The 8,271-nt window shown below is 40.2% G+C and overlaps 1 protein-coding gene across 1 annotated transcript in view; it reads left to right on the top strand.

The window, feature by feature from the left end:
• The first annotated feature begins 824 nt into the window (after positions 1-824).
• The window catches only part of SCNN1B (sodium channel epithelial 1 subunit beta), an 88,782-nt gene continuing 81,335 nt past the window's right edge, over positions 825-8,271 (top strand). Inside the window, exon 1 of the mRNA XM_003761746.2 lies at positions 825-1,354. The gene's annotated coding sequence lies outside the window, so the exon portion shown is untranslated. The remainder of the gene's footprint in view (positions 1,355-8,271) is intronic.

Genomic DNA, 8,271 nt, shown 5'->3' with positions numbered 1-8,271 from the left:
AATTACCCCAATTGTTAATTCTTTCTCTAGGCTTCAATTTTCCTTGTATTCTATTTATTTATGTATATATTGTATCCCCTCAGTAAAATGTAAACGTGTTTGAGGACAGGAAGTGGTTTGCCTTGCCTTCGGTGCCCCATAAAATGCCTTGTGTGTAATAGTTGCCCAAAAAACGATTAATGAATTGAAAAACCCAAGTCCCATGTAGCCTGTGTTCTTTCTGGTAAAGACAGCCGCCTTTCAGTTCTTAACGATGCTTGTTCCACTCTTTCCAGATGAAAGATAAATTCTCCTTGATGAAGCCAACCAGAAATGGGTTTGTATTGCTTTTTGTCTCACTTTTTAATCCCACCTTCAAGCACCCACTCTTCCTATAGACCCAAGCTGCTAAAACAACCCCCCCAAACCTTGCCCGGGAAACAAGCACGGTAGCCCGAAGTGCTCCTTCACGGAATTGACGCACCCTGCAAAGGGACAGGTCTTCTGGGCATGGTAGAAATGGGAAAGTAGGTGAGGACAACAGCCAAGTCCAGAGAGCCCAGAAATAATGTAAAGGACACAGTACTTCGCAAGTTCTAGAGAACGGGCCAAAACAAAGTTATATAAAATGGCCAGTCCCGGGCCACTCCTCGCTCCCCACCCCAAGCTGGAACCCTGGTGTGAGCTATGGAGCCCAGGCTCCCACCCCACATCTCCTTTGGCTGAGATAGGACCATCAGAAAGTTAGGAACTCAAATTTTGCGATCAAGTTATATGCAAAACAGCCTCTGGCCATTCTAACCCGACCTGACTGGCCTACACCCCAAGTGCCGAGCCCCGGAGGTCCGATCCTGGGTTGCAAAGGCCACAGGGTGGATAGTTCTCGGGTTAGGGGAGCAGAGCCAAAACCTCAGTTTGCAGGCGGGCCGATCCCGGGCAGGGCCAGGGCGGAATGGGCTGAGCCGGGGAGGAAGAATGGCCCGCCAGCCGGGTCCAGAGCTCCCTTAGGCAATCTTCTGGGATCCCACGGCCAGATCAGGAATTCCCAGTCCCGGCCACAAGACAACACGCAGCTGACCCGCGGTGAGGTGCGTGGAGATCGCGAGCGCTAGCTACACAGCTCCCTAGCTCCCTCTCTCCCAGGATTTCCTCGCGTGGCCGCTTGCCGGGCGCACACGCGCCCACGCCCTCCTCGGGCTCCCCCGCCCCCGCGCTCCCCGCCTCCGCCTCCTTTTTGCCTTCCTCGGTCTTCCCCAGGACAGCGGTGGAGCCGGCTAAGGTTGCAGGTAGGGTGCCGAGCTAGCCCAGCCTGCCGCCTGCCGTCTGACACCCGCCCAGGCGCATCCTCTCCCGAGCTGCCGCCGCTGCCGCACAGGTAAGGTGGATCTCAGTCTGAAGGATACCCAACTAGACTCTGGCACCCTTGTAGCTTCCAGGGAACGTTGGGGACTGGGACATCTAAATCCCGACCGGGTGCGAAGAGAGGAGGTGAGGGACGAAGGGGGAACTCAAGCCTTCCCGAAGGGAATCTGTCCCTGGGAAAGCGCAGGCATCAGAGTGCAGTCAGGCGCAGGGAAGGGAGTATGGGTGCTCCGAAGGGAGAAAGTCAATGGAAAGGAAGTCAAAGCTGTGTTCCAATACCACTTCAGCCCTAATTACCTGGCTCAGCCCCTGCCCTATTCTATGCCTCAGTTTCCTTAGTTGTGAATAGCGTGTGACCACTTGCCTGACGGTTTGCCTCATTGATATCTTGTGAAGTTAACCAAACTTCATGGAGCAAAACGCAAGAGAGAAATGGGAGTGAAAAGAATTCTACCCATCCGAATAATCTGCCCTCTGGACTTCACTTAACCCAGTCAATTCAAGTGTCCACAATGACAGGGGTGGAGAGGCGGGGAAGGTGGGGAGAGTGGAAGAGTTCCATTCTGTTGAAATTCACCAATTCCTTTTTGGAAATTATAAATTCTTGCATTAAATTGTCAGTAGTAAAATTCAAAAGGTAGGAAACAGGAGACAGCTATGAACATATTTACGGAGATGCTTAGAAGAGCATACCCCACTCCACTCGAACGCGTGCGCACGCTCGCGCGCGCGCACACACACACACACACACACACACAACCTAGATTGTATGTGTGTGAGTCTGCTGTCCTAGCTTGGAAGAGGTAGAGAATTGCCTCAATATTCTGTTTGGGTTCCTGGAATTGGATATGTTTTTGTTATATAGATATTGTAGATTAAACCAAGGTCGTGGGGATAGTTTTGACCAAAAGGCATAGATAGCCTTGACTTGAAAAAATAACAGGATGTGTTGTACTTTTATAACTTCTTGGTAGTCACCTCAGAGACCACCTAGAACAGGTTTCTTATGCATTTTCTCACTCACGATTCCTTTTTGCCAAAGAAATTTTTATGTGGCCCCTAGGTATGTAAATATTTAAAATAGATATACGAATCAAACATTTATGGATAATAAATCATAATTTTTCAATCCCCACATTCAGTTACCAGACTTTTTATGGGATCAGGAATAACAACTTAAGAAGCTGGCAACTCTGATAAGTACCCCAATTCCAGTCTCTCACATTAATTCTTTTATTTGTCCACACATCATTTCTATATGGAGTATTCTCCTTTAAAAAAAAAAAAAAGATGGGGGGGGGCGTAAATTGAGACAGAAAATTTATCAAGTGAGCAGCAAAATAAGTTCTTCAGCCCAGAAATTAAAACATCAGAAATGCTATTTTGGTTCATCCATATGAGCCATCATACTGTCTAGAATTCTGCTTGACCTGAAAGTAGAACTCTCTGAGGAGAGCAGGATAGCACAGGAGAAAGCACAAGGAGTCAAAAGACTTAGGTTGTCAGCCCAGCTCTGCCTCTCATTATGTATTTTTAGGGTTTTTTTTGTTTGTTTGTTTGTTTGTTTTTTACTGATGTAATTGGGATTAAGTGACTTGCCCAAGTCACATAGCCAGGAAGTGTTAAGCATCTGAGATCAAATTTGAACTCAGGTCCTCCTGACTTCAGGGCTGATGCTCTATCTACTGCGCCACCTAGCTGCCCCCTATTTAATTTTTAAAATTAATTTTTAATTTGAATTCCAAATTCTCTCCCTTCTTTCACCCTCACCTCCAGTACTTGAGAAGCCTGACACTATGTGTAACTTTGGGCAAATAATTTCTATGGGCTTTAGTTTCTTCAACTGGAAAATGAGAGGATTAGTTTAGAATACTAGACTAATAATATAAATTTATAATAATATAAATAATATAAATTTTTGATTTATAAGGGCTCCTACGTGTCTGAAAAACTAGGATTTTGTGTGTGGTTTGTCCTTATCATTAAACTCTAATTGGAAGAATGGGGTATAGACATAGGGACCAAATCTGTTATTTCTTTAGTAAAAAGGACCCTGAAATTCAACAAGGCTTTACTAAACACTTATTGTGTATTAAGCACTGTACTAAGCCTTAAGAATACAAAGAAAACCTCCCTTCCCCTCCCCCCAAAAAAGGCCTCAAGAACTCATATTTCAATAGTGGGTAGAAAGCATAGAAAAAATTCTGTATGTGCAAGATATAGACAGTGTAAATCAGAGGTAATCTCAGTGAGAAGATGCTAGTATCAAGAAGAACTGAGGAAAGTGTCTTATTGCTGAAGGTGGGACTTCAGCTGAGATATGAAGGAAGCCAGGAGGTGGAGCTGAGGAAAGAGGATTCCACAACTGTCAGTGAAAATGTAAAATCAGGAGATAGAATACCTTGTGTAAGGAACAGCAGAGGAAGCCAGTGTCATTGTTTTGTGGAGTAAGTATGTAAAAAGGAGCAAAGTGTAAGAAGATTAGAGAAGAAAGGTAGCAAGTTATAAAAAGCTTTAAAAGCCAAACAGAGAGTTTTATCTTGGAGGTAATAGGGAACCACTGGAATTTACTGGGTAAGGAAATGACTTGTGTTTAAGGAAAAAATTACTTGTCAGCTGTGGAGAAGATGAATTGTTGGGGACGGACTTGAGGAAGAAGGCTATTACAATTGTCTAGGCAAGAAATGATTCGGCTCTGTGCCAGTATGATAGTAGTTGTCAAAGACAAGGAGACACAAGTAAAAAAAAATTCCATCCATCAATGTAGTTCAGCACCTTCTTGGGCAGCTTATAGTTAGAGTACTAATTGCCTAGAGCATTGAGAGGTTAAGTGATGATGATAGTCAGTATGTGCCAGTCTTCCTAGTTTCAAAGATTGCCTCTTTCCACTATTCTGGATCATTCATGACATTTAACTTTGCCAATTGACCCATTACAAACTTGCCATTCATTTTCAAAACTATTTCTGTTACTAGTTATCTTTCAGCCTATCAACATGTCATGGGATAACAAGTTCTACAAATTTACCATTTACTGGATGAACTAGGGCTATTTTTGGTCTTAAATTCATCTATCTCTCAAACTACTAGGGTTTCTTCCACCCTGGCTCTTCCCCTTCCCAGAGTGCTAGACAATGCATGTTCTTCATGCGTTTCTCTGCTTGTTTGTAAAATTCAAAGCAAATCCAGCTTTTCCTCTTCTTTAGACTCACACATCCTAAAAGTAAGGGAAGGTGTGGAAATTTAAGCATACCTAGAAACATAAATAATAACCAATGTTCTTTCCAAGGACCAGAACCACTGTTTCTGTTCTAAGGATTAATGTTTCCCCTGTGGGAACAAGCTTCTGAAAAAAAAAGTATCTGAGCAGGTCTTTTTGATGAAGGTTTTAGAGATATAAGAAGTTGGATTTGGGGAACTATGGAATAGAAAGTTTTAAATTCTTTTACTTTAATTGTGCAATCTGCTTTTAAAAGAAAAAAGTTTTATTTTATCATTTGTTTTTATACCATAGTCATCCCCCCACAATGTAGCAAAGAAAACCATTTAAGAAGTCTAGGAATTTGTCTTCCCCCATGTTAATTGCTAAAAACCCTTTTCTTTGCTAAAAAGCCTTTGTGGATTTAGCCCACTATTAGTAAAGTAATAAAATCTTTGCCCCTTATCTTAAGGAAAAGCATTTAAACAAAATAATCAATAAACTTTTACCAGAATGCCAAATACCATGCTAACTGCTGAAGATACAAAAAAGGAGAAAGTCAATATATGTCATATTCCACATCCAAAGTCCACTCCCTCTTTAATAAGGATAGAGAGATATTGTCTTCAATTCTCCCAACCAAGACTGATCTTGGTATAAATGCCTTTTATAATCCTTATGCATGTTATTCCCTTGATTCTGCCCAGCTCACTCTTTATCAATTTATATAAGTCTTGCTATACTCAATCTATCATTTCCTAATGATATTCTATTCATTTATCTACCACATTTGGTTTAACTGTTCTCCAATTCACTTACATTCACTTCAAGCATTTTTAAGTGTTAACTGCAGGCCAAATACTGTGCAACAAAATTGTAATAATCTCTGCTCTCAAAGATTCTTATGTTCTCTTGGACATCTGTCATCAATGGGTACCTAGTTAACAATTCTTTTTCTGCCACCATGAAAGAAAATGTGCAGCCAGACTAGCACAGTGATCTTTAGGCTCAGCCCAAGTCTAATTATCTGTGCCAGACCTTTAGAGAGTAAGTTTGTTTGCCCTCAGGTGGGATGAATGGAACAACCAAGGCTCATTTGAAAATCTTGGTCAGCTGAGAGCTGAGTTCATCTTTGTACTGGTACCATCTATAAAAAAATATTATCCTTTGGAGTGGTCCCTTTCCTGAAAACAGAAATCTTTAGACTCAAAGACTAGGGTGTTAGGTATTATCTTTAACAGAGAATGACACACCCCAGCATTTGCTAGCTGGAAAAACCTGTGCTCCTGGGTTGGAGAGAAGGGATAATACTATTTAGGGAAGAGATTCACACAAGTTGATTGTCATCTTCCCAAAATACATATACATATAGTCCTTCCCCCTTCTTTCCTTTTTCTGCACATGATGTCTTAATTTTTGTCTTGCCACTGAACTTCCATGACTGGAAGAGAGAGTGAGACTGAAAACGTTGTGCATGTCTGGGTCACTTAAACCTAGTTCACACACCCCTTTAGATATTACCCTGTGGCCTTTAAATGTCTTTGAACCACCACCTAGTGGGGACATGAGTGAATGTGTGTCTGCTTTGAAAAGAATAGGTTTTACACATCTCAAGCCTTTATTTACTTTCTGAACTCTTATAAGCATAACTCTGCTTAGTAATAGGCCTCCTCCCAAAAATATCCCCAGGCTTATTATCACTTTGACCTTATTATGCTAATAATTTACACCACAGAGATGTTCCAGTAGGGAAATATTTGGTTCTGACAAATTCCAACCTGCTGATCTTGAGAAGCTGGGGCAAAAGTTTCTCTCCTCTTCTCTTATAGTCGCTGAGATGCTCCCTTGAGTTTCTAAAGATACTTGTGGTTTCCAAATAGTTTTATTTTTTCTTTGTAGCCCCATCACTTTGTCCAATGCTTTGCATTAGGCACAGCAAGCAATCAACAAGCATTTATTTAACACTTAGCAAGTATTCAGTACTATTCTAGGCACAAAGAAAAAGAATTCTGATTAACTTTGCCTTCTCAACCTCTAAGATGCTTCATTCTCAGTGGTCCTACAATCTGATGAGTTATTTTTTTAAAGTTCCATTTTGAGTCAGCCCAGGTCAGCCTTCTGTTCACTCCTTTGCTCCTCTCCTAACATGCTCAATTCTGACTCTCCAGACTTCTCCTCCCCTTTACTGGTACACTCTGCTTTTCAGTTCCCTTTGTCTTCCCTCATTTGAGTATAAGCTTCTTGAAGGCAGGAACTTTATTTTTTGCTATCTCCAGGACTTAGCACAGTACCTGACACATAGCAAGCATTTAAAATATTGATTGATTGAAATAGTTCCTGCCTTTCAGAATCTAATATTCTCTCATACTTTAATAACCCTTAGTTCAATCTAAATAAATGGAATTATGGGTTTATTTAAATTTGTCATTTTAATGGATACAAGAGAGTCTAGAACCAGGAATGGTTTTAGTCAAAAATCTGATGATAAGCTGTATCACACAGCTTAGATGGATTTAAAACTAAGTTTCTTTTTTCCTTCACCTTCCTTCATCTTGACACTCCACACTTTCAGAGACAGCCAAACCAACAGCCCTCTGAGTAACAATTATCATTTTTAAATTTCCTATATGCAAAATTCTAGAAGGTTCACAAAGATAATTTTTTCAAAAATCCTAGCCTTCCATGAGTTTAGATTTTAATCCACTGGTATCAAACTCAATAGAAATGGAGGCCACTACATTATATACAAGGATCCCTGTGGGCCACATGATAACTTAGTTTTAAATGCAATATTATCTATGTTTATTGTATTTTTACTCATTTTGTCAATATTTCCCAATTCCATTTAATCTGGTTTGGTGGTACTCAATATAGTAGGCTGTGTGTTTCATATCTTTAGTCTATTAGCACATATAAGATACATATAAAATAGATAAAATTTCCAGTTTAGCCTCTATATAGCTTATTTGTACATAGTTATTTGAATGTTGTCTCCCCCATTAGATGGTGATATCCTCAAAAAGATTTTTACCTTTCTTTATATCTCCAGCACTTAATATAGTATCTGGTACATAGTAGATACAATATTGATTTAGTATTAAATGCATAAGAGTACAAAGTCCTGAGAGTTTCAGGAAGGAAAGCTAATTTGCAGTTATGAGGGCAGAGGAGGCTTCATAAAAGAAGTGGTAGTTTAGCTGGGATTTGAAGGATGGGTAAGATTTCAACAAATTTGGAAACATTCCAAGAGGAGTAGGAGCATGAACAAAAACATAAATGGAAATTTTAAGTCACTGATTCAGTTTAGCTAGAGCCTAGATATAAGAAGTAAGGCTAGAAAGATAAATTAGAGTCAAATTATGGAGAACCTTTAATGCTGGGCTAAGGATTTTGGACTTTACTACTTTTTTACTTTCTACTGAAGTAGACACTGGAAGCCACTAAAAGTTGGTTAGTTTTTTTCTATTTTTTAACATTTTTATTTGAAGTTTTAATTTCCAAATTCTATCTCTTCCTCTCTCCCTTTCCCCTCCCATTGTTGGTAGACAATCAAGTTATACATGTTCAATTATGTAAAATGTTTCCATATTAGTCATTTTGTACAAGAATACACACACACAAAAATGAAAAAATGAAAAATAACATGCATCAGTCTGTATGCAATCAACATCAGTTCTTTCTCTGGAGGCAGAGAGTATGATTTATCATTAGTCCTTTATGATTGTTTTGTAT

This window comes from Sarcophilus harrisii, chromosome 1 (assembly GCF_902635505.1).
Source record: "Sarcophilus harrisii chromosome 1, mSarHar1.11, whole genome shotgun sequence".
Taxonomy (NCBI): domain Eukaryota; kingdom Metazoa; phylum Chordata; class Mammalia; order Dasyuromorphia; family Dasyuridae; genus Sarcophilus; species Sarcophilus harrisii.
This window is presented reverse-complemented; position numbering and strand designations above follow the sequence as displayed.